The 26,748-nt window shown below is 43.3% G+C and overlaps 1 protein-coding gene across 4 annotated transcripts in view; it reads left to right on the plus strand.

The window, feature by feature from the left end:
* PDZD2 (PDZ domain containing 2) overlaps positions 1–26,748 on the plus strand; it is a 143,358-nt gene that overhangs the window by 31,139 nt on the left and 85,471 nt on the right. For 2 of the 4 annotated variants that reach the window (XM_065662075.1, XM_065662076.1), the window contains exon 1: positions 21,020–21,132. The exons of the other annotated variants lie outside the window; for them this stretch is intronic. The gene's annotated coding sequence lies outside the window, so the exon portion shown is untranslated. Of the gene's footprint in view, positions 1–21,019; positions 21,133–26,748 lie in introns of those variants that run through there. 4 annotated transcript variants of the gene reach the window in all.

Here is a 26,748-nt window from a genome sequence, read left to right on the forward strand (position 1 = left end):
GGAATAGTGGGGAAATTCAGCCATGATAGCAAATTGCTTGCTATCACACTGATGGTTTCTAAAGCCTTCAGCTGTACCTATCTCATGTCTTTCCTCTGAAGCATCATACTTTCCTTCAGCAGTATTTCTCTTCTACCCCCAGCCATTTTGAATGAACTGCTGTGCTCTTCACCAGCCTCCTTTCATCATCTTCCTTGGGTGTTAGTTGGGCATAACTTCAGGTTTTCTGGGGAAGAATCACCCAATTCACTCTGCAGTGATTTGGGAAGCCTGTCTGCATCCAAAGTAGCTTTTACTGTGTGTTGGTAGCATCTGCCTGGGCTCTCCATGTGCTTAAAGCACCATTTCTCTCTGGTGACAGCACAAGACCTAGTGGCGGGTGAGGGATGATCTTGGAGGTTCTGGGGTAGTGGTGCAGCTCCTGCACCTTGGTTATTGGGGTCATTAGGCAGTCTGTGATGAGGACATGTGTGATTGGGTCCAGCTTTGGACCTCCTGTGTATCTGGCCTTGGTTTGGGCTATCTCAGGCAGCCATGCTGTAAATTTTCATGCACTGAACAATCAGCCCCTTGCCTAATGTTCTTTTTCCACAAGTTTTGCTTGAACAGTAGTATTCTCGCGTATGTAAGCCTCCTTTCAAGTTCCAGCCTGAATGTCTTTATGGCTGGTTCATACTGCTTTATCTTTCCTTCTCCCCTCCAAAGAGAGCCTTCATTTTGATTCAGTTGCAAAGCCAACGTGGTTTTGTCTCATGAGAGGTCATCTTGCTGACCTTTTCTTGCACTATTCCAGTTTCACTTAGCCTTTCTTGAACTCAGCAACCTGAAATTGCACGTTGTTCTGGCTGAGACCTTACTGGTGATTGTATATTTTCCTGTTACTCACTGAGACCTCATGCAACATCCGGCTTTTTTACACTATTGCCATGAGCCACTAAACCACCATAGTCTTTCCCTTTCTATATCACTTCCAACTGCTGAGCTCCCATGCTGAAGAACATATTTCTTTAATCCCAAAGTGCATGACTGCACTTGGCTTTATTACAACTATACCTCCTGTCAGTTGTTTTAGTCCTCAAATGTTCCGAATAAACTTTTGCCCATTCCCTGAGTTGACAGACTTTCCCAGCTATCTCTTGTCTGCAGATTTTGTTCGCGCTCCCCTACTTTCCCTACCAAGGGAATTAGCGGAATTGCTAGATAAAACTGTCCCAAGGCAGATCTTTTAGGAAATCTGTTTATAGTTTGTCTTTCTCACCAGAATTTCAACATCTGCGCAAGCTGCTCTTCTGGCTTTTGGAGGTGGAGCTTGGTTTGGCTCTATTGTCTGTCCTAAATAGTAAACAGGATGGATCATGGAGCTGGGCCGGTGGGTGATCCACATGTAGGCGAGCACCGTGCAGGGTGTTGGCAACAAGGATAAATGTGTCAGAGCTGTGATGTTAAGTATTTCCTCTTGGAGGTGAAAAATGGCTTTGTATTCGGGTCTCTTATTATCAGCGCTTAACAGTTTTTGGAGAAGGTTTTTGTTCATCTAAAAAATAAAGAAATTATGGCAAAATTATAAATACATGAAACCACTGATTTGATTGTAAAGTGAAGATGGCATTTCTAATTTATAGTCTTATTAGCTTTAGGAATGTCCGGAGCTGAAAATTATCAATTCTGTCAGCTGTAAGCATTGAAGACATTACTGAAATAGTATTATCGCTGTCTCACTTGCTTATCTAAGTATGTTATCTGGCAGAAATGGTCTTGAAAACCTTCATCTGTATCTTCCTCTATAGCTAGTGCCAAAAGACCGGAATAGATCTTCTCTGTGGTCATTAGCCATGCCCAGTTCCAGTTGGCAGATGAGTACCATGGTCTTCCAGAGCTTTGAGCAAGCACTGCAGCCCTTTACACCAAGTGAGTCATTAAAAAACAAGGCTAACTTTTGAAACGTACATAGTATATGCCTAAAATGGCCAGTAATCTGAATTATTAATGGAGAACAGGACAGATCTATGGCATCAGCTTTATACATTTCGTGAACATACATGTGTATCAGAGAGAGGCGGCCATACTCACATGAGGATCGCTTAAAATCAGCATTTGAGGGAGATGCAGTACTACAAATCCACTCTTAACTGCTATTTTTCCTTTTGTTCAGTAGCTTTAAAAGCTCATCTGAAGAATTCTAACAGGTAAAATGAGCAAGCAAGCCATTCCTGATGGCTCGATGGGTGATTAGAAACTCGGAAAGATCTGTGAGATGTTCAGCTGAGGCAATGAGAATCCAGACTATGCTGGTTTGAAAATGAACAGCATTTACTGTCCAGCCACAAAAATATACGTGTGCCGATTTGCTCCGTCTGTGTGTGTTTGAAGAGACAATTTAGAGTTTTGTCCTTGTGTTAGAGTCATGGAAAAGCTGTATTATTGAGTCATTCCTATTTAGTCATTTGTGCATCAGTTTTTCAGTGTGTGTGGGGTTTTTTTATTTACTTTTTTAATGGCTTGTGGATCCTTAAAGGCTGATCCATTCAAGTTGCATGGCAGATGGTTTTTATCACTTAGTTAAAAGAATTTTCTGCTTGAAGTCCAACTACTTTGTGGAAAGGTGTGGAAAGCCCCAGTTCTCAACAAAGGTTATTTAAGGCAACATTTGTACTTTGGGTGGCCAGCGTAAGAGGCTTTGAGCCACAGCCTTCAATCTGCTGAACCGTGAAGCTTGTGCAAGAAATCCTTTAGAGGCAGGGAGCCAGTTTTTGTCCTGCCGCCTGGCTGCAGCTGGGGTGTAAATGGCAATGGATGAGGAAAGGCTGGGTGGGAATGATTGCACCAGTCTGTCCGAGACCTCTGATACTATTGTTTTTGGTTCTGGTGCTTTCTCCTGCCCATTGGACTTGATTTTCAAGACCTCGCTGCCACAGCTGTGGCGTTGCGTGGGCTGCAGAGTTGCATAGCAGCCTGGGAATGTTGAACAGAGTTAGAATGGATTCTTACTTTCACCCCGTGATTTAAAACAAACTCTCTTAACATGTGGTTGTGGCTCGCGTGTTGTCACTTTACAGCACTTGCAGTTTCAAAACAGATGACTGAAATCACAGTGGTTTTTAGGAGCCACACGTGCTTTCTCCTCGAGGTCTTCCTCCTTGTGACATGGTTCCCTTCCCCATTGCCTCTGTTCCCCAGTGTCTCCACTACAAAGCTGCTGCTGGAAGAATTAAATACTTCACATATTTACATTGCTGCAGAGATGCTTCCTGTGTTGTTAGTTAGCCTGATCTGCAGTGAGGTTAACGGTCCCCTTGCAGTGCATGGGGAAGAGGTGTCAAAGATGAGCAGCGGGAACATCGGATTTGTCTTATCTTGCTAAGATTTATAGTGTTTGCTGTCTTGTATCTTAGCATAATTTAAAGTGCACACTTAGGCATGGCTTGTTGATACAAATCATGCCAAATCTCCATTGCTGAATTTATGGGTGAGAAACAAGGCCAAAGTCCTGTCATAGCTCCCGTATAGGATTTTCCGTTAATAAGGGCAGGAGAGCAATGACTTATTTGGACTTCTGGGCCAGATCCTCTCCTAGAATAAATAAAGCTAAGCTCATTTACAGCAATTGAGTATTAATCTCTATAAGAGTTTTTTTAAGATACACTGCAGTGAATGTAATGAGGAAGAGAGCTCATTATTTTCTAAGAGAAGTGACAGATCAGAGCAGATTTCTACTGTTAGCAATTACCACTGCTCTTTCTTTGTAATCGTATCACTGGAAACATGTAGTGGCCACTGCAATGGCAGTACTTGTGAATGGAAGCTGGAGGTATTCAAAACAGTATGAGCCCGGCAGTTTTCCTTCCTTGCAGTAAAACTTGCCAAATCCCTAATTTTCCAAGATTAGTCTCTTGAAGTGCAGAGCTAAGGGTATGATTGGCCAGAGGACATTCATGGCTCAGTAAAGAAACACTGATGTATAAAATGGTAATTCATCCTGGGAGCAGCACGAGCACAGAGGCAGATCACATGTGCAGATTCCAGTGCGGCAATGGAAACTACACAAAAGTTGGCACAGAGGGTTAAATGTGAAATTAACTAACCATGCTCTGCAGAAATGATACTAAGATGAAATACACTGTGTATTTTGGGGGTGGTTTGTTGAAGTGGCTCTCCATGCAGGTCTATCTTCATGCATTTGTTTCACAGAATGCAGCTAGGGGTGGTTTCTTCCTTAGAAAGGACTGTGATTTATTGACAAGTCCAAGCCTGACCTGTTGCAAAAGAGTTGCTTTGGAAGCTAATGGTATTTTTTATGCACCTATAGATGTTATGTTAGTTGTACAGACCCTTCTAAGCACATTGCTTTCTGAGGGGAACTTTTTTGCTGTGTCAAAAAGGCTGCTGCAGCACTTCAGTTCCAAAATAATAATAAAAAAATAATCCCCACCCTGCTGCTCTTTTTAGACATTTGCCTTTGGCCTGTATGACTCGTCTCTCCACGAAGTCCTAACAAAACTGGTTCTGTGTGGGTAGTTAAGCAAGCAAGACATAGCAGTCGTGATGATGGATTTCATGCCCCTGGGTACACTGTTGGGCTGTGTTCTAGCTCTTTTCTGGTGCCTAATCTACCTGGAGTAATGGTGTCTTGTCTCCATGGGCTGCTGTAATTGCAGGTTTGGGGCTTCCCATGTTCATTGGCTTGTTTGGAGACTATCCACAGAGTCCGTTCAGCTGCACTGAGGGTGGGAGTGTCCCTTGAAAAGACTTTTATTTCTTCCTTTTGCAGGGTTAAAATCTGTGGGATTCATATGTAGGTGTCTGATCTCTGCATGTCTTAATCCCAGTACAGAGGCTGTGTGAATGCGTGCTCAGACTGGACCCTACTATATGTCTGCCATATCCCCCACACAGTGTGTATGATTGGTGGTGCTTACAAAACAATTCTTCAGCTCTTATAAGGCAGTAAAAATCACCAGTGAGGATGGGACAAGTATCTTTCATCAGAAACTCGGAGAAGTTGAAGCTAGAGTAGTAGCCACCCCCTGGTGCAGGAGGAAGTACCATGCCTGGGGAAATTAGCTAATTAGCTTATACTTGGAATTTGGAAAAAGTGGAGGTAAACTGGTCCCTGTTTAGGGGGTGAAACTATGCAGTTGCCAGAAAACAGAGGCGTCAGTCCTGCTCCCTGCCAGCCGGGTCATGTTATTGCCAGTTGGGTGGTAGAAATTCCTGATGGATAAAGTGACAGACCATTTTCTGAGCTGCTGGATAGTCTTGAAATGGGCTGCAGGATCTTCGTCTCATGATTTCTCTCAACAATTGCCTATTGTGTCTGAAAACAGTTGCTCTGTTCTTCATCTTATTCGTGGCAAATTAATCTACTTCTTTTCTTCCTTTTTTTTTTTTTTCTGTGTGTGTTTTTGGTTTGGTTTGGTTTTGTTTTTCTGCATTGTTGAATCTTAAATTTAGTGGAAGTTCTGCCTCCCCTCCTGGTGTTAAGATCCTGCACTTGCATCTGCATTGGGTTTGGGAAAAGTAGTGATGTGCGTTACCATCAATCAGTCTGGGAGGTTGGGTGATGAGGCAGTGGAGGTGCAATGGGATGCGATGAGCGTGCTTGCCCACTCACTCAAGATCCAGCAAACTCTAGTGGCAGGGGATGGCACTGAGCGTTTGTGCACCTTAACTTGTGCTTGCTGGAGTTTGCATGTACTTGTAGATAGCTTGTGAAATTGGAGCGTGGTGCTGCTGTGGGATACAACACACAAATACAGCATCCTGAGCTCAATCAGTTCAGGTAGTAGCAGTTATATGCTGCTGCAGAGTTTCTTTCTTGGAGGTCTAAGCATTGCTTCTATTGTTTCAGCCTAAATTTGCAGGGAAATTGGGTTTTAAATATGCTGCAAGTACCACCAGTGTCCTGTGAAGCTGTTTAATAATTGATATTTATGAGCACAATTGTGACGGTAAGTGCAGTAGATCTTCAGTTAATCAGTGTGCCTTTGGCAAGCCCTGGAAGCCCACATGCAGAGCGAGTGACGGTGGGAATTAAAATCCTGCTCCCAAAAGCAGGTGGGGATATAAAGGTGCAGCTGGGTGGTTAGGTAGAGCTCTGCCTGGTTTCTGAGCCACTGGAGCTGCCAGAAGATTGCCACCCCTGCTAAAAAATCCAAATGGAAATAAATGTTTGTTTTGGTTTGATTCTTAATTCACTATATTTTTCATTGCAGCTGGTGATTGTGGGTTTTTGCCCAACAAGAGTTAGGCAAACAAGTGTCTCACTGGCTCTCTCTTTTCCCATTCTGCCTCATTGTGCTTCACTGTTTGCGTTACAAACATCCTAGGATGATGTTTAAATCCAAATAAACAGAGTTGTCATGGCAATTAAAAGAAAATTGGGGAAGCGCTTTTGTAGTTCTTGTATAGTGCCTTGTGCAATGCCATGTTCATAGAAACTTCAATTATGGGTGGGATAATAAGATTTTTTTTTTTTAGAAAGAATAATGAAATAAGAATTTGGTTGATAACCACCCAGTGGTGATGGGGTAGAATCTGTGCACCTCATACCTGAAGCCTTTTGGTACCTTGCAGCATCCAAGAGCTCTGGCTGCGCCGTGTAAGGCAAGGAGGCTCTGAGGTTTCCTTGTACATTTGTTTTTCCCTTCCATTCAGATTCACACTTGATGTGTGATCTGTGGTGGGTTGCTTCTAATCTTCCTGATTGCCTCTCAGTAAATGAGCAGTCACTTGTTTTCTTCTCCTGACAGCACCATGGCTGTCACCAGCTGACAGATGCTTGTGAAGTTAGGTCATTGGTGCTCCATTGCCAGATGATTGTAGTTAGAAATATATTTATAACTGATTTTTTTTTTTTGCATTATTATTCTTTGGGTATTGAGTGATTGACTTTTAGCTGAAGCCAGTACAATTTTTTTTTGGACAGATGAAGAACAGATTTTTTGTGAGAATTCTTGTGTCTGTTTGCCTTAAAAATGCTTTTAATACTTGGCTCAAAGGAATCCAACCTTTTTTTTTAATTCAGATGATGATCATTTTAGAGCATGTTGTACATTAAAGCTAATACAGGTATTCAAAGTGTATGAAAGATTTATTTGAATATATGTTTTTTAGACAAAAATACCTTTCATGCCAACAATGCCAATGGATCATTCTCTCCGTTTGCTTTGTTCTCAGATCATTTCAGTTCTTTAATCTTTTGCAGATGTACTTCCTTAAAAGCGGGATTGTAAGTCTATGTTTTGTAATACAGTTCTATTTCTTGAACAAATCTATCTCAGCACAAGCACATTAAATATAAACTGGGCAAATGCGAAGTGTAAGAATTAATTAACAACTGGTTTAGTGCAGGCATCATAGAAATAAGGTATGTATTTTAGAACATCTCCTGTAATTTGAACATGGGTTAATTGATGAAAATGTTGGAACAATTTGAATATGAAGGAGAGAAACACTAAATATGCAGCAAAATTGGGGAAAATGTGAAATAGAAGAAGGTGTGTTTATCTGTTAGTAGCAATACTCCATGAAGATTATCAGGGGCTCAATGCAGAAATCAGTTGATGAAGTTTGTCTTGTGGTAGGCAAAAGGTCAGACTATATAATTGCAGTGGTCTCTTCTGGCCTTAAAAACTATGAATTGGGTAGCACCGGACATGTTTCCAGCAGTATAGGACATGAAATGTAGAAAGTCCTTATTCTGAAGAGTTTGCAATCCAAACAAGATAGATACAGAATAAACAGGATGCGTCGGAGAACTCCAGAGAGGAAATGACTGGGATGTGGTTGTTTGTGAAAATCTAGTCTTTGGGAGACTAGATTTATAACCTCTAGTCATTGTGTAAGAAACGAGCAGAGAGGAGGCCTTTAAATGGGTGGACTAGTGCACAGAAGTAAAAATTATGAAAGGCATTTTATACACTGAGAGAAGACAGGAATGGAAAAAGACCAGAAGGATGGGCCAGTCGGTGTCCTCACTAGTGAAGGGGACAAAAATGAACAAAGGCTGCTTGGACCTTAAATAGGGCTGACTTGATCTGGGCTTTCAAGGCAAGACTGTCGCGTGAGTTATTTGCACCCGAAGGTGTCTGTGTTCCCATGGTGTCTGGTACCCAGGCTGGTGACGATGCTGAGCTTTGTTCTGTTCCCTCATTCAACCCAGCTCCTGCAGGCAGGTTCAGACCCTGCAGGTACAGAAGCCTGATCTGTTAGCAAGGAGAAAAGATGGAAGGAGTAACCACGTGACCTGAGAATGGAAGTGGATTAAGGACTGGGTTTTTAGCTGTTGTGAGCCTGAGCATCTGTGGCCCCAAGCCTTAGCTGTGGCAACCAATTCTGGGAATCAGCATTCAAAACAGCTACATCTCAGTCCATCTTAATGTTAAGGATGTAAGATGAGGAGGAAAATACATGGCCTCTTCTAAGTAATTAAATATCTATTATGAAAGCTGCTAGGTATGAGCAGTGCATTTAATGCTGGCATGCTTTTTGTCTCTGGCCAGCAAGTGCTTGCAGGTATGTGTGAGTAGATACCTGCTTTGTAGAGGCAGGCATGGGTTTGTGTGCAAAGATCAGACCCATATGCATGACCAGTTGTGAGCTTGACAGGGATCACTTCCCTCACTGGGAATTCTGGACAGAATTACTGTCTGAATAATAAAGACCATTACAGTCTATATTGTTCTGTTTAAAATATCTTTTAAATGGCACAGATTCCACATGATGGATTCTTTTTTCCATGTGCATTGAAAGCATTTTAAAACCTGTTTAAAATAACATCCATATTAATTTAACTGTATGGATGCATTTTAAAAATGTACTGAGAGCAGAGAAAGGAGACTTTGGGAGCGTGCCATTTGCTGCCTCCCATCAAGTGCCAAAATTTGTTAGCAGATGAGGCATTTGGATATCTTCTCAGCGGTCAGGGAGTTCAGAGCTGTTTCTGCCTTACGACGCAGGATGTGAGATTCCTTTGGGTGCTGTAAATCTTTTATATTTGCAGAGGGATGGATTTCTTTAACTGGAACAGATGAACGGTAACACAGGCATGCCTTTCCCTCTCTCTTCCCCACCCCATTTCTTCTCAGAGCATTGAAGACCTGCATGCTGTCGGTGACTTACAGCAGTGGAAGAAAGTGCAGGGGTGGATGTCCAGGAGTGGGTAGGCATGATTGTGATGGGAGGCTGATGGCCAGAAGATAATTTTCAGACACCATAATAGTGAGGATGTTGGGCCACTTGTGAGAAACCACACCAAAAATGTGCATGTGCGTATGCAGGAAGAGGAGGCTTAGGTAAATACCTACTAAGGGTGGTCTGTGAGGTCTGCCTTGTGTCTCCAGTAACAGTTTGAATCACTGGGATCGAAAATCTGTGCTGTGACTTTTTCACTGCGCTCTTTTGCTGCAATGTGTCCAAAGAAGAGCAACAGAAGTGGTGAAGGGTCTGGAGAACAAATCTTAGGACGAGCAGCTGAGGAAACTGGGGGTGTTTAGCCTGGCAAAAAGGGGGCTCAGGAGAGACCTTATTGCTCTCTACAACCACCTGGAATGAAGTTGCAGTAAGGTGGGGGTCAGTCTCTTTTCCTGAGTAACAAGTGATAGGATCCTGCCCCTCTACTCTGCTCTTGTGAGACCTCACCTGGAGCATTGTGTGCAGTTCTGGTGTCCTCAACATAAAAAGGGCATGGAACTGCTGGAACAAGTCCAGAGGAGGCCACAAGGATGATCAGGGGACTGGAGCACCTCCTGTATGAAGACAGGCTGAGGAAGTTGGGGCTGTTCAGCCTGGAGAAGAGAAGGCTGCATGGAGACCTCATAGCAGCCTTCCATTATCTGAAGGGGGCCTATAGGGATGCTGGGGAGGGACTCTTTGTCAGGGACTGTAGTGACAGGACAAGGGGTAACGGGTTAAAACTTAAACAGGGGAAGTTTAGATTGGATATAAGGAGGAAATTCTTTCCTGTTAGGGTGGTGAGGCACTGGAATGGGTTGCCCAGGGAGGTTGTGAGTGCTCCATCCCTGGTGGTGTTCAAGGCCAGGTTGGATGAAGCCTTGGGTGGGATGGTTTAGTGAGAGGTGTCCCTGTCCATGGCAGGGGGGTTGGAACTAGATGATCTTGAGGTCCTTTCCAACCCTAACTATTCTGTGATTCTATGATTCTATGACAAGAGGAAACAACCTCAAGCTATACCAGGGGAGATTTAGGCTGGATATTAGGAAAATTTCTTCATGGAAGGGTCTGTCAAGAATTGGAACAGGCTGCCCAGGGCCTCGGAGAAGTCACAGTTGCTAGAGGTATTTAAAAGACATGTAGATGTGCACATCTGCATTTAGAGACAAGGTTTAGTGGTGGACTTGGCAGTGTTGGGTTAATAGTTGGACTCTGTGATCTTAAAGGTCTTTCTCAACCTACAGGATTCTGTTTCTGAGTGGCACCATGAGAGAGATCCTATCCGCATGGTGGTTGTCCTGTACCAAAATGGATTAAATTCAAGCCATTATTGGCCATAGGTACTAAATTATTTTCTGAGACTTTTTTTTTTTTCCCCCATTCAAAGAAATTAAATACTCTTACTATTCATGCTGGTTTTTTCCCTCTGACTGCAATGGACAATATGGTTATCTAGTATCTGCTGATCTTCTAAAAGTCCTGCACTCTGAAAGACCTCACCACTGAAGTGCTAACTTGGTCTTAATCTAGAGTCCTAGATCAATTTCCCATTGTGTTGCTTCCTTACGCACAGGAGGAAGCTGTGTTTCTGTGGGGCCTGGTCTGAATAGATGGCATGGATGTCACTGACAGCAGGAGCGATGGGGGATTATTCAGCTGCCAACTGCTTGGCAGAAGAAACAGAAGTCAAGAAGTTACCTAAAGCAGGACCTAAATTGTCTTCAGGGTACCAGGGAAGGCCATCAGCATGGTGATGGTTCTAACTAAAGGGAGAGCATTTGTTTTTGACAAGGCAAAAGCCTCATGAAACTGGTCAGATCCATCCATCTGCTTTTTGCTAGAAATGCAAAATTCAAATGAGACTCTTTATCTACATGGTTTGTATATTTAGGAGTTGCTTTAATTATCCTCATTAGCTTCGTTTCTTGAAAGAAATGCTCTTGATCTTACCCCTTGTGCCAGAAATACAGTCTGGAAGGAGTCTGTGAAAATAAATAACACATTCATAAGGTTCATGCAACAACTTCTGAGTAATCTAGTTCAGCAGCATCTGTTACCATGGCCATTGCTGTGTCGCCTTGTTGGGACCCATCAGATTGTCTGATTTGGACTTCAGCTGGTTGAAGCTACCATTTAACACAGCAGTCCACATGGTTAGGACGTATTGCTCTCTCTGATAATATTCAGTGCAGCTTACACTTGTCAGACACTGGAATCTATTTACTGAATTCTTTTCAGACAAGTCGTTTTTGGCACTTTGCAAAGTTTCCTTCCATGTGTCCTCACTGCCGGAATGCTAATTTATTCAGAAAGGCTCAGCTCCAAATACACGAGACAGTATTTTCAGTGTTTCCTACTGTCTGGACAGCACTGTGTTTGGAGAATTCATGCCTACTCTCTCCTCTATGCCCTTAATTTCCTTCGGTAAATATGTGATGATGTGACACAAACTGTCTATACTTACATTGTACAAACGACATTGTATTGTAACGGGAAAATGGATCTCCATTGATAGCCTCTCCATCGGGGAAACACCAGATAAGCTTATTGTATGAATACAATAAATACAAAGTGCCTTTCACAAATGACATCTCTGAATTCTCTAGTCCTTAGTGAATCCTCTAGCACAGAATCTACAATGAATTAGCTGACCTAAGCTGAACTGTCCGAAATATCCTGGTTATTTCTGATCTCTGAACCAGCAGCAGAAACAGAGGAAAATTGTAAAGAGAAAGGGATGGAAATTATAGGGTATGCAGAAAGAGAGATTATCAGGTCTGAAGGGCAGTTGTTTCTATTTACTCTGACCTTGTGTATAAAAAGGCACTGCAGACCTTCTTGAATAACATTTGAAACATGTAATCACTTAGCCCAAGCTTTGAGGTGAGATTTTGTTCTTCCTCAGTTCAAATGCCATAGGGAGCTCAGATACACGTCTGTGTGGTTCTCAGCATCACAGTACCTGGTTGTTCACGTTGGATTAATGAGGTGTAGAAATTAAACTTGGGAAGTGCTTTTGATCTTCTTTACAATCTAGGAAATAAGGCACAGTGTCCCCTGCTCCTCTACCCATGGAAACTGTTTAGTTTGAGCAAGAGTCGCATTAAAGCATGTGTAAGCGCCAAAAACTGTTCATATGCTCTGCCAGCCCAGAGCTCTTACCTGCCCTAGCACCAGGAATGCCTTCAGTGTAAGTCACCCATGTAGCCTGGATTTGGTCTTCTGTGTTTTCTAGGACAATTTAGCAGCTTTGCAGCACGTGCTCAATGCCAGTGCCCCTGTGGCTGGGTTGGGAAGCTCAGTGCTGATCTCGTGCCTGGACCTGCTGTTGTAATTCATGGACTGCATGTTCTTAGACCTAATTCCCTGCAGGTCTGATCAGTGAGGTGATAGCTGGGTGTGCCACCAGTCACGCACGTATGCACAAGAGGGACTGTGTGCAGGTGAGCTCTTGTGGCCAGTCTTTAATTAAAAATAAAAGGGGAAAAAATGGTTAGGAGAGGTCACGCCTGGCTTTCTGTGACTGGGGCACTTGCTCATGGACAACTGCATTATTAAAGCCTGAATCTAAATGTTTTCTTTTTCATAATGTAGATTTTGCTTTTTTTATGAGAGGGGAGTTAGGTGCATCCTATTAATTAGCTGATGTTCCTTTCTTGCATCTAATCTGACTCATGCCTCTTCAGCCCACATTGAGACCTTAGGCAATAAAGGTTTCCCTGGCAAAGACAAGATGTTACTTCTTGTGAATGGGGTCATTTCAGTTAGTCAGGAACACGAGCAGACTAATGCTTTTGAATATAAGGAAATTCTCCAGAGTTGTCTTGTTTTTCAATGGGTAATGTTTCAGCCAGGTAACAAGTGTTACTAAATCTGTCTTTCGGGTTTGGTAATCCTGGTGAGATCCTACTAGTCAACCAGGTTTGAGTTTGAAGAAAAACAAGCTATTAAGTGGGGAGGCATTGGTTTCATCTGTGTACCACGAAGAGCCAGGTGATGTCCTCCCAGTAAATTACAGCTTGTAGGAGGCAGTGATTCATCTTTGCAAGCACAAGTGGAAGAACACTCACTTGGTGAAAGCAGTACTGAGGCCTGTTTGCACACTTAGCTATTTTCCTGTAGAAACTCAGGAACGGATGAGCACAGTGTTTCTGCTGAAGCCTTTCAGAGGGAAACAGGAATGTAGTGTTTCTCCTCCCTTTCCCATGGTTGTAGCCATGCTTTCTCGTGCTGTCCTTGTGCTGCTGACACTGCTTGTGTGGGAACATGGTCAAACAGGTCAGGGATAGCACACCGCTGAAAACAAATCTGTGCTGCACCCCCTGCTTGCCTGGAAGAGACCTTGAAAGATCCCCTGGTCCAGCGTTTAAACCACGACAGCATTTCATAGGGAAGGGAGCCTAAATGAGATTGTTTAAGCACCCTGCCCAACCACATCGTGAAAACCTCCAGTGATGGGGTCTCCCCAACGTCCCTGGGGAGGCTGTAATTTTTAATTGCATCACTTCCCTGGTTTGCTGATGGAGCGGCTGCATGCACTCTTATCCTGGAACGTGGTTGGGAATGTAAAAGCATACAGGTATAGCACCGTGGTGGCATTGACTGAGGCTGTCCTAATCTTCCTTCTGCTCTCAGCTCTGCCATGGTTTTGCTGTATGGGCTTTGGAAGTCACTGTAATCCCACCTCGGGTTTCTCCATGGCACAACAGGGGTAATGCTGGTGACCTGTATGAAGCACAGGGATGCATCAAGCTTTAGGTAATCCATCTTAATATGTGGATTAAGAAAGGATGAAAGCCAAGCCCAGTTTGTTGGCAAATTACTTGTTTGTTTCTCATCAACTCATAGCTCTGGGGCCACTGGGGTGCCCACTTCTGTGTGGGGCATGCACTTCCCAGCACTTCCCCAAGGTGTGTGCTTATTTGAAATGTGTGCACTGGTGAGAATGACATCATGGAAACCCTAATGACTGTGAAAGTAAGTGTGCCTATTGTGAAAATAGCCACAAGAAACTGAATTAAACTGAAGAGGAAAGTGCTCTTATTCACTGCTGAGTGATGAGCAAAGGGAATTTCGGCCTGCGAATATCACAATGTGATTTATTACTAATCGCTTCCATAGTGTTTCTCATCTATAGATCTTAAGTGGCAATTAGTATAAAGGCAAGAAGGTATTATTCTTACATTATTGAGGCACAAAAACATCAAATGACTTGCTGCAGGGCATTTTGTGAGTCAGTGGTAGGGTTGGGCATAATGCTGGCTTTAAAGAGGGTAGTTTTTGTATGATAGGTTTGTCTGCTAGTGCCAGTTCTATGTGTGATTTGGTTAATAATTGTGAACGTGACTTGAGGTTTTATGGAGCTGTTCACTGATGGTGGGTCGGAGTGTTGCCAGGACTTACTGACAGCAGAGGCTAATTCATGCTAATCTGTAGACCTTGTATAATTTAATCCAATTCATCTCAAGCAACGTGTTTCTCCTTTTAAATTCCAGTGCCCATTTCCATTGCTGTATTTAATGAATAGATACCTGCACGATTTAATGGGAAATATGAGAAACCCTTCAACCCTTAACAAATCTGTAGGTGTCCTAGCTGTTGCTAAAGTAGTCTGCTGCCTTCTTGAAGCTGAAGCTGGTTTTCCTCCTTGTCCAATTAAGACAGATAATTAAATCTCCCTTTTTAGTCACAGCCTACATTTTTTAATCCTGTAACTGAGCTTGGCCTGCCAGAGGAAATTCTCTGTATTTCTCAACACAGCGGTTCCCTAGTAAACATGGCATTAAATCCAATCCCATGCTGCTTCTCTGTGTTCATCTGTTTTTTCCTTGACCTGGTACTTTTATGCTGGGTGTTTCCTGTGCTAATGGTTATTTTATTTAAATGCCAGATGCACTGTGATTATACTTTTAGCTTAAAGTGTAGGGAGGGCTTTGTTAAGTGTTAGATTTAGTTATGTGTGCTTGATATTTAGAGTACAAGCACAAAGATGTTTTGACTGAAGCTGCCTAGACCCAATTTGACAATCAAATAAAAAGCTGGAGGTTTCAGGTGTGAAATGGCAACACCTCTTCAGCAATACTAATCGCTTCCTCACTTCTGTATTCATTGCAGATCCTTTGTTTGATGGTGGAAGCTTTTAAATCAGTCATTGCGTCTTACCTCAAGGATGTTTTGCAGTTGCTGAGTGTCGGCATAGGGAATGAGGTGACAAGGAGCAAAGCTGAAGAACTTGCAGCCCTGTGGCACTTTGCATGGTGATGCTTGATAACTTTGGTATGCCAAACAAAATCTGAAGGCACTACAAATAATGCTTCACTTCATGGGTAAAGAAATTGCAGATGTCTCTTCTCATTTGAAAGTTCACCTTGAACTCTGATACAGAAATGGGGAGGAGTGAACTGTTTCCTTCCGCTTACGTGTAGCATCTCTTTATGGAGGCTGCTTTTGCAATTAGATTCAAATAGGTCTTTACTGGTTTAATTTTCAGCTGAATTTGCTGTGTGAGAGGGGCGAAGCTGTACACAAGAGACTACTTAACCTGAGATGTGCAAAAAACCCCATGCAATATTTGGATTGCTTTCTAACACTTGAAAATAAAGACTTGGATTCCTCAGTTCTTACTTGAGCTCTTTGCTGAGGTCAAACTGAGGCCATGAATAAATGATGTTGGTGTGATTTTTCCATGTCTATATGGAAGAGACAGTGCTGTAAGGAGAGCATGTTTTTGAGTCGCAGGGGTTTAGTGTCCTGGATTGGATTGTTAGGTGCTGCTCCTGGAGCATCTAGAGACCTCATCTGGAGTTACTGTTATTTGTCCTGTGAAAATGCTTCGGTAAATATGTGATTCCTCACATTAAGGCTGTGGGAGATCTGTCTCTGGCCAGGTATTGATGATCCAGTAATAACCAGGTCTAGGTTTTCCTGAATCAGCTTGCACTTCCAATTTGATGCAGATCTGGCATGGGCGTTTGTTAGACTAGCCAGTGTACATAATTTATGACGTACACAAATTGCGTTGTACATAAAGACATAAAGGTGTACATATCATATGCTCAAGGACAGATGATACCTGACGTCATGGCCTTATGTCTCTCTGTGTATAGCTAACTCTTCAGCTTATTTATTTATTTATTTATGGGTGGGATATGTTAGCCTGGCAAGAGCTGCAGTAGCTTGGCCCTTTGCATTCATGTGGTTGGGACAATTTTAACCCTGCTTCATGGCATTAGATTTCCTTTCTTGCTAAACCATGGCCTGAAGAGCAGAGTTAAATTGTGCTATGGGCAAGTCCATACACTTGTGGTTGGAGTGTACAAAACCAACTTGGACACTTCAGCCTGCAGCATAGGTGTATCTGAGATCTCTCTATCATAGCGTTCCCAGCTCCCATTTGTATGATCAGGAGCTCTTTTGCCACATCATTGTGACAATGGCTGTGACATCCGAGGTTTGTGTATGTTCATTAGGTCTCATTGATTACTGTCTGTTCTGAAGACAGATTATTAATTAGCACAATGAATTGCTGGTATGTGTTTGTAGGGAATGGTGCTGGTACTTGCTGCTGGAACATCTGGAAGAGATTCAATGTGGGGATGCAGCTGTCTGCTATGTAGTTAAGAATGAGGTCAGGTAAGCAGTGCAAAGTGAGACTTCTTGTCTACCAAAGGAAACGAGAGCTTAGAGCAAGAAAAGAAATACAAATAAGAAAGCCAAATAATCCTCCGGTTTTTAGTATGTTGTTCCAAATGGGCAGTACTGTTAAAGTGAGAGTTGGCTCCTGTGTTATGTGTTTTGGGAGAGAGCTTTCAAACGATTGTGTCGGTATCTCATGCGCTTCCTTTCCAGATTTTTGTTTTTTCTTAAAGGAATGCTGTCTTCTCCCTCCACTTATTAACTGTTTTCTGTGAGGAAAAACCTCAGTGCAAATCAGTAGCTAAAAAAAAAATAATATAAATATATAAATCTTTGCAAAGCTGCAACTTTAAGGGATTGCATGCTGGGAATTAGTGTTTGCTTCTCACCTGTGGTGATTTCAGGTGTTTTGCAGGTTGGGGGTACAGCTGGGAGAAGCTGTGGTCCTCCAGTCATGGGAAGCCCTGATGCCTGGCTGTTCAAGGATGCAGGGAGAAAGGCCCATGAGAAAGCCTTTTCTTGTATATGTGCCACTGCAGTTGCGCAGCACAGCTGTGCCGGGTGCTGCCTAGAAATGACACTGCAGTAAGGAAGGATTACTTGGGTTATGGATATGAAAATATCTGGGACTGGACTGTACCGTGGAGGAGGTTGAAGACATGGAATTCCACAGGGGCTTTTTTCCACCCTGTGTTTACTGCAAGAGAAAGGCAGGCTCGGAGCATAGCTGGGACTAATGGGATCCTGAGCTGAACTTTGCAGCTTTCCCCTACGTCTGCAGCGGGCTGACCAAAGCTCTGCTCTTGGAGCTGCCTGATTTCAGGGTGTGTCATTGATTTGTTCTGGATGGTGGCAGTTCCTCTGACTTCATTGCAGTTTTTATAAAGGGGGGGGGGAAGATAATTTTTCATCTGTTGCAGAATTGTGTTGACTACATCACCACTGAATTATCCTTCCCCGATTCTTGTCGAGAAGAAAGCTAATCTGACTTTTCTATGATTCAGGCATTGGTAACTTGTTCTCTTTTTACTCCTCCACAAGTAAATTCTTGAGGTCTCATTCAACAGAATTAGAGCTAAAATTCTAATTTGCAGAGCTGAAATTCCACTGGTTTAGTTGCACAGGCACTGTTCATGTCATGCTACAAAGAAAATGCAAGAATTCCAGTGCATCCTTGTAGTTACTAAGCGTTTGCAGTCATGGATAAAATTGGAGGGAGGAGAAAATGCCAGTCTGAGCCAGAGGATGATCAAAAGTCCAAAATGTCTCAGGAGCCTGTGCCTGGGAGAGTTTGAAAATGGGACACTGATGTCAAAGTCACTTTTGTGCCTTCAGATGTGCCGTCCCCAGAGTTCAAAGGAACCCGGAGCAGGCAGACGAAGCATGCTGAACCTGGGAATGGCGTGGGTTGGAAGCAGTTTATAACTGCAAATTGTCACTTAATTTTCTTGTTATTGTTGTCATGCAATTAAAGTCATGGCCATTGAGCTAAAAGATGAGGGTGTTTAAATGGATTTTGGGGTCTGTAATCGCTGCTGTGATGTTGCTGCCTAGAGGCAGGGACTTGCAAACTGATCTTTCCAATAGGGGGATTATAGCTGAGAGGGGAATACTGAATTTAAAGAAATAAAAGTTTAAAGCTGTCATATAGTGGTTTCCACTCAGATAAAAAAGCAGAGGATTATAAAGCTTTTGTAAAAAATAATATGGAAAAAAAAAGCATTGTTAAAGGACTGACAATAGAAAAGCCACTTTTGAGTAGGAGTGAAGAAGCTCTTGGGACTTGTGTTGTGAAAGGTTCCCCACAAGTATGGGGTGAAGTGAGCTCCCAAAAGGCATGGCAGGCAACTCATCTCTGAAATTTTGCTGCTGAGAGATGTTTTCTCAGCTAAACTAGTGGCTGAGTTGCTGTATATGGGGCTGTTCTCAGCATCCTCTGCAGCAGTGTAGCCCCTCTAGGCTCAGTCTGAGTCTGGAGACTTTATATACACTCTGTCAGTTGATTTTACTTTTCTTTTTGTCATTAGCTGTGTTTTAGCCCCTCATGCTTTAAACAGAAAAGATTCTCCTTATTTCTGTGTTGAGGCTTGGAGGTATTTTTCGCAGCTGGAGGAGAGGCCAGGCTGCCTTGGAGTGGGTGCTGGGGACAAGGGACTCATGACTGGGGTGTAGAAGCGAGAAAATGAGACAGAGAATATGAAAACATGGAGGCATTTGAAGAAAGGGGGAGTAACATCCTGCTCTCCATGTTCGCCTGATGCTGCCTTAATCCACTGGGTTGAGCAGAGACTTGGATGCTCTTTTCAGACCCTTCCTGTGCTCCCGTGCATTGAACTTGGTGTGCTGTAGGGTGCAAGCCAAGTAGCAGGGCACTCAGGTGAGACAGGGAAACCCAGATTTGTTTCCTTGTCTTTTTGTGTGATTCACTGAGGATCAGTTGGGGCCTGACTTTCTAAAAATCAATGGTATTGAGGCATCTGAAGGTTTTTCACTGTTAGGTTTCTTTGAGTCTCCCTGGGTGAGTAGCCCATGTTTGACTTGGATCAAAACATAAAGTAGTGTCACAGTCTCCATTACTCCTTGATAAAGGCTGGTGTATGTATTCATGGTAACTGCAAAACATCTCCATTTTGTGATTAAGCTTGTTTTCCATTTATGGTAGGATTTCAACATACCACCTTTGTGAAAACAGCTTATTTCAGGAATGCGTTGGGACATAAGGATTTAAGGGTGCCTGTAGAGCATTGTGAACTGGAAAGGTAATGGCTGTATTAATTGTTACAGAAGGAAATGTTTTTCACTAATTAGCAGAAATGGGTTTAATGAGATAAAGCTGGGTCAGACTGCTGCACAGCATATGTGAGGCTGAGTGATAACCCTTGGTGTAAAGCAGATGCACTTGCACATCTAGTTTTGAGATGCAGAAATGGAAGTTGACACTTTGCTGTGTTTTTTCTCCCAATGCTAACTGAATTACTGGACATTGTGAAAACCTGTGGAAAGGCTATGTGAAAGAAAGCGTTATGGCTCAAGGACCTAAGCCAGCCAGCATCACCAGGGCTTGGTATTTCTGAGGAAGCTGGAATCACTGGGAGTTTGTGGAGGCTGCGCTGAACTAGGGACCATGCAGTGTGGGAAACCTGCATGGCCAGCATCTGCAGCACCTGCAAGATGCTCCCTGAGTTCATATGAAGAGTGCGGATTGCCAAAATCCTTCAGGATGTAGCAGCGGTTCAGTCAATATCTGTCTTCATGCTGCTGGCACAGCAGCAGTAGCATTGACCCAAGCAAACCCAAACCCTGTGCTTTGCTTCAGGCCAGAGATCATGGCTGCGCAGCCAGCTGTGGGGCTTTTTTCTTTGTATTTGGCTTTTAAAATTCAAATGTTTTGGACAGAAACTCTGTAGTGCAAGCCTATCTCCAAGGACATTAGTCTGCGGAGACATTTGGCAGGAGTGCAGAATATCTGAATGTGGAGTAACTTATTCAATTTATAAACCCTTATGTAAACACATTGTTTGGATCTTTGAGAATCGATTGTTTAACTTTTCTCTCTATGGTTTGAAAAACAAGGGGTGGGGGGGGAAAGCCCTAAGGAAAAAGAAATAAAATACTGCTTATTTTCCTGATGTGTCCCTATAACGCTTTCCAAATGTAAAAGCCTCTTAAGATCTCAAAAAGCAGGAATAGTATTTATACTGCCTTTATGAAAAGACTGATCAAAGGAACACAACTGTGCTTGGCTTTATTTAGCATTGATGACTGCATTAATGTCAGGGCGCTTACTATTTTATTGAACTCAAAAGTTTGGGGCTCTGCAAAGCGTAAAGCCATCCGAGGCTTTGGAGTGTGCTCGATTTATATCGTATTATGTGATGTGCTATCACAACATGCTTCGTGCTATGATGACTGCATTTCTTTGTCAGTCATTTGGAAAGTCTTTGGAGTTTTTTCAGTCTTTTTCTTTTCCCTCATTTTTGTGTTTTGGTTTGTTTGGGTTTGTTTTGGCTTGTTTTTTTTTTTTTTTTTCCTTGACCCTGCAGAGGGGTGTTCAGAATTGGGAAGGTCCTTGCTGGGAGTGCCTGAGTTTTCCCTCTCTGGGGGAGAGCTGATCCCAGCTGCATTCAGCCAAGCAGCCAATACTCCCTGCACGCAGGTGGAAAGAGGTTAAAAGACATTCATGTGCCCTGACTCATCTTGCCCAGCTGCTATGGTCAGGCAGCTTTCTTGGCCACTAACAAGGCTGTGAAGAGGCCAAGTGAAAACAGACACACGGAAAATCCTCAACAGATGAGCTGAGGGCAGTTTCTGCTGATTCCCACACAGGTATGATACCTTATACCTAAGGGTTTTGGTGTTGTGCATGCATATGGGGCAAGAACATGGGGTCAGCACCCCTTTGCCTGTGGGTCAGGGTAGAGGAGGGTGCCGCAAGCTGCTTGGGTGGAGAGTTTAAAGGGTTATAATACTAAAATGATAGTATGCCAACAAACTGCACAGCTGGTTAAAGCGTGACTTTAGGGAGCAGATCAGATCAGATCTCAGACCAGAAATCTCACTAAAAGGCTTTACATGGGTTTTTATGAGTGCTGTTGTCTCAGGGATGTGGCTGTGTATGGGAATGGGCAGCACAGTCGAGCTCTGAATATCACTGGCGTGGGATAGCAGCCCTTTGGCATGGCATAGTTCAGCATTTTGTTGTTGAGATTTCTCCTTTTGTAACTGCTGGTCACGTTGGTGGTGAAAGCAGTGCTGCTGTTAAAGCAGACAAAAGCAATTCTTGTGTGCTAGGCAAGTTTGAAATAGTTGGGTTTTCCCACATTCTCTGGACTTTAGAGACTGGCTGAGATTTCCCTCCCCCAGATGGTCACATTTCTCACTTTATGAATCAGGTATTGTTTTTATTACTTTTTTTTGTTTTCTTTCCTCTGACTGCCTTTTGCCTAGTCATAGTTTGACCTTACTGTCTGCTCGGAAGTAAAGTTGATGTGTGAGCCTGAAAATAAAAGGTGACTGATCCTTTCCTAGTCCACTCTTGTACAAGCAGGTTTAGATAGCAGTGGCTGTGGTGGGTCTCCTGGCTGCAGTTAATTTGCAGAGTTCTCCTGCTGTTGGTACTGGCTTTGGTAAAGGCAGGGGCAGGATGATCCACAGCCTAACTACAGCAGCCCTGGTCAGGTGATCTGGAGATCATAGAATCACAGGCTGGTTTGGGTTGGAAGAGACCTTAAAGCTCATCCGGTTCCAACCCCCCTGCTACAGGCAGGGACACCTTCCACTAGAGCAGGTTGTGCCAAACCCCATCCAACCTGGCCTTGAACACTGCCAGGGATGGGGCAGCCACAGCTTCTCTGGGCACCCTGTGCCAGTGCCTCAGCACCCTCACATGGAAGAATTCTGAGCAGATAATTCCAGTAACACTCCATGTAGCGTGCAGGATCTGGGGATTTTTCCCATTTCTCCCCTGGGAGCAGAGTTGGTGGTCAGGACTTCAGTGGAGCTGCAGCTGTCCCTGAATTTTTTGTGTCTCACATCTTCAGTGGGTTATTGAGACCAGAGCTCTTCACAGTGCCATACTTGCAATTTGCAAGGCACTGCAAGGGGACCAAAGGGCAGCCCTGGGTGCTGGGAGCTGTGTGTCCTGCTCCTGGTGCTCCGCAGATGGTGTCAAAGCTGCAAAGTGGAGCTGAATTTCAGGAATGCAGGTTGTGCACAGTCCTGGCTGCTGCAGAGTGGAGCATATCCAAAAGCTGGCATTGACCTCAGTGTCTGCGATGGAGGACTCAGGAGCAAGTGCCCAAAGAGGCTCTGGTTTTCCAGCTGTATCCTTCTTGTGCTGCTTTGGTAAGAGATTAATTCACTGCCAATATTGTGGGGTTGTGATTTGGATTAATTTATTTCACATTGAACTCATTAAGTGCTATTTGTCATGCATATTTTTGACCAGCAGTGAGAAACCTCTGTGATGTAGGTGCCAAAAATGTGCTAACTGACATTGAACAGTGTGCAACAGGGTACAGTGGGATGAGAGGGGAGACCTTTGCTGGCTCCTGACTTACACTGAGTTTCCATTGCAGGCTTCAGCACTCATCTGGGGATGAATTGCAGGGTCTGGCATATGAGTCTGCAGTAGTGGTTGACTCCTCCTTGAGGTGTCATCAGTGATAGGAGAGCAAGTGTACAACTGCACTCTTCATCTCTACAGGTTAAGGACCTCCTTTTGAAATCCTTTGTGACAGAGTCAGTAAATTTACTAAAGAAATTAGGAAACTGAGTAATTTAAGTCAGTAAGTCTATCAGTCTGCCATCCCTTCACTGAGTTTGAGTACTGATGATTATGTATGACTTTCAACTGCTGCATTTGGACTTCAAGCCAGACTGCTACTTCAAGCCTTAAATCCTGGCTTTTAGCTTCTGGTCCAGATCCAATACATTAGGATTAATATATATATATATTGGCGAGGTTAAATAGACGTTAAAATATGGTAGATATTAGTGAGATATTGGCATGTTCTGGTAACAGCTCTGTTTCACATATATGCTCAGAGGTCTTGATTTTTAGATAAAATTTAATAAACCAGGGGAGGTGACAAGCTTTTATGTGGAGCAGATGTCTTTGTGGCCCATTTCAGAGCTAGCTGGAAGTTTATGCTGGTGGCTACTGGGCAGTAGAGCTGAGGCCCAATCTCTGCCTTCCTATCCAAAGAGCTGGCTGTAGTTTACAGAGGGAAAGTAAGAATAATATGCGAAGTTGAAACTGTGACAACTGCAAATGAAACTGCAAGTGAAACATGAAATGGCACAAAATGTATCAGTAGGTTTGGTGTGATAGCTATATTCTTTATAGAAATTCACCTACTAGGTAAGTCAGCCTACTGTTGCTTTGCTGAAGACAAGTCTCTCTAGGTGGTAAATTCATCCTCAGTCCCTCCAGGGTCTGTCTTTTTTATTTCTCAGATGGTGAAAGTAATCCCTGTTGCAAACTTTATTTTGCCTGTGGCAACTGTTCTAAGGCATCGGCTTTGAGCATGGTCCAGAGCTAATTAAATCAAAGAGTATTGATCAAATAGTTGGCTTCATGCTTTGGCTTTGTGCTCTCCCCACTTGAACAAGGAGCTGCATAGCTTCCTTGTTGCCTGCTTACGTATTTAGGAGAAATCGAGAAGGATAACTTATGTCTCTTTTCCCTTGCAAAAAATAAAGTGAAAATGCTAGGGGAGGGTTGTGAACAAAACATTTGGAAAGGAAGTATAACCTCTAAACTGGAAGATATGTTAAGATTTTCAAGGGGCAGGAACATGTGGAGTGCTGACAACATCTTTCTCTGCTTGCCAGTTCATTTCTATAGGGTCCTTGCCAAAAACTTCGCAAAGTAAGGGGCTTTAGTCAAAGTCACTACAAGGACGGCTTTGTGAGGAAAATGCTGCCCCTTGCCCCCTCTTGCGTTCTGGTAACACAGGCAGCTTAGGCCAGCTCTGTTTTCAGGAATATGTAGTGTCTTGCATGAAAAATGCAGTAACTGCATTATTGGGGTGATTCTGCTTGGTCAAATGAAGCGTGAGTTTGCAAACAACATGATGAAATGACAAATCTGGCACTGGCTCGGTCCCATTGAGGTCAAAAAAGGCTTCACATTTTACTGCATAAAATATACGTGTTTTGTGTATGTAAAGGATAGGTGCAAAATCCCGTAAGGTACAATTTAATCAGATTTTGAGTGTTTAATAACCATTTTGTTAGATTTTTAACTATCCTATAACTTTTATTAATATCTATATTGTTGTCCTGAATTAAATGCCAAGTTCTACATCCTCTAATATCTTAGATTTAACAGCTATTCTGTTAACCATCTCCAGACCCCAGACTTTAACCTGGCATCCAAACTGATAGGTAACCAAAACCAGTCCCCCAGCATGCTGCAGAATTTTGTCCATTAATATTATATAGTGTTTGCTTCTAATATGTGTTACATATGTTTGGGCACTGTAGTATCTCAGTCATGTTTATGACTTCATCCCTGTCTGATGCATAAAACATATGGTACTTGTATGGCATCCATATGAGGAGAGTTCACGCATTGTATCTGTATGTGTGTATGTTTCTATATTTGACTGGTGTGAGATCAAATAAGCCAGCCAAAGAAAAATCGTCCATGGGAGAGTAAGTGCTACCATGTTTCAGAGCAAAAGGCTATAACAGGCTAATTTTAAGGTTTTGCATATAACAGATGAAGCTGTTAATAGTGCCTTGGCATCAAGATAGCACCAGGTAAAAAGGAGAGGATCAACAGGTGTCTGTCCTGGGGTTTCAGTATTTTTCTGTTTCTGTTTTTAATACTTCGGTCCTAATGCATAATGGGGCGGGGGTGATCATTGTCATGGAAACAGGGCACAATGGTGATTAAGATGAATGTGGGTCTTTTGTTTCTGGGGTGCATGCAGCTGCTGAAGTGTCTGTTATTATTGTACTCTGCGGTGATTTGTTGAGATTATCTGCTGCATGTGACTTCCATGAGCACAGTGAATGGAGACCATGTGTTTTGATACTTCTCATCTGAATAAATGCCAGCAAATAGGAGCCACAGATTTGCTTTAGGGTTGGGGATAGGGGGTTATTTCTGTCTTCAAGGAGGCTGTTATGCCAAATTGCTTCAATTTTTTGGGGGGGAAATTTAGTGAGAATTAAGGGGAAGCTGGAAGTCCTTGGGGCAGTTGTTGCTGTGATGGGTGTTGAGGTTGAGGGCTGTTATGGCTGGCAGCATGGACAGTCTTGTGCCTCCTGGTGAATGGCAGCACGTGTCTGAAAAAGATCTGTGCTCTTCTTGGCAAAGCCTTCTGAAAGGCTGTGATGGAGCAGCCGTGGCTCTGAGCCATCACTGCACTCCAGGAAGGAAATCCCGTTCTTGTGGGGCAGATGGCAAAGTGCCTGTTCATATTCTGGGGAGGGTGAGGGGTTGTCAAGGTTCTGCTGCTGGAGATTTCGGGGGACAGGGACAGCCTTAGGGCTGCTGCAGGGTTGTAATGGCTGTTTGGGAAGATTGACAATAGCACTACATTAAAGTGCCCATGGCAGGGTTGCTCGGCATACACATGTACAGCTTGTATTTCTCTGGCATTGCATGTGAGCCATCTAATGCCCTTCTGTGTTGCTAGAGGAGCAGAAATGTCCTGCCACAAGGATGTGATCCAGCCCCCTGCTTGCCCAACAAAGAAATTCTTGTCACTAAACAAAAGGCCTTCTTAAGGAATATATGGATGCCCAGAGATCGAATTTGTGCTTCTCTCCATGGGATGAGTCACTGCACTGGTTTTTAATAGAGCCCCTCTGGATTTATGTGGATGCAGCTCAGATTAAACTGATCCAGCGCATGAAGTAAGATTCAGTAGTAGTTGTGCTCTGCTGCTGTTCTGCTACTTGCAGGCAGTTGCTAGTGACAGTCTATTGCTGGCTTTTTCCATGCAGATAGCAGTTACAAAATATGCTATGGAGCATCCTCCTTTCAGGTTATGCTGCCTGCCTGTGCATGTTGCTACTTGTTATTTTTTAAGCAGGCATTCAATACCTGCTATCTTGTTGGTTGTGTTTCATTTAATTGAATTCAGTCTTATGTGAGAACACACTGACAAGTCCAATCAATACCTTCAGTTAAAGTTTAGCAAGGGGAGGGCAAGGAAATTAGCTATGTGACATGTTATAAGCTAATAATGAAGTAGCTGTATGATTTGTAATGGGAATGTTTAGTTTCTCCCCTCTGTCAGGACTTGCATCTCTTTTCCTGCAGCCACTGCCAGGTTCTGCTCTGAAGTTCAGAAATGTGATTTCTAACGCCTTTGGAGCAGGAGATGGCAATTCCCTTGGGGAGGAAAGTGAGCTGAAGAGCTGGGGTGCTGTGGGTGGGGCAGGCGATTGGAGGAGGAGAAGAGGAAGAGGGAACTGGTTTGG

The sequence above is a fragment of the Lathamus discolor genome, chromosome Z, assembly GCF_037157495.1.
Source record: "Lathamus discolor isolate bLatDis1 chromosome Z, bLatDis1.hap1, whole genome shotgun sequence".
Lineage (NCBI taxonomy): Eukaryota > Metazoa > Chordata > Aves > Psittaciformes > Psittacidae > Lathamus > Lathamus discolor.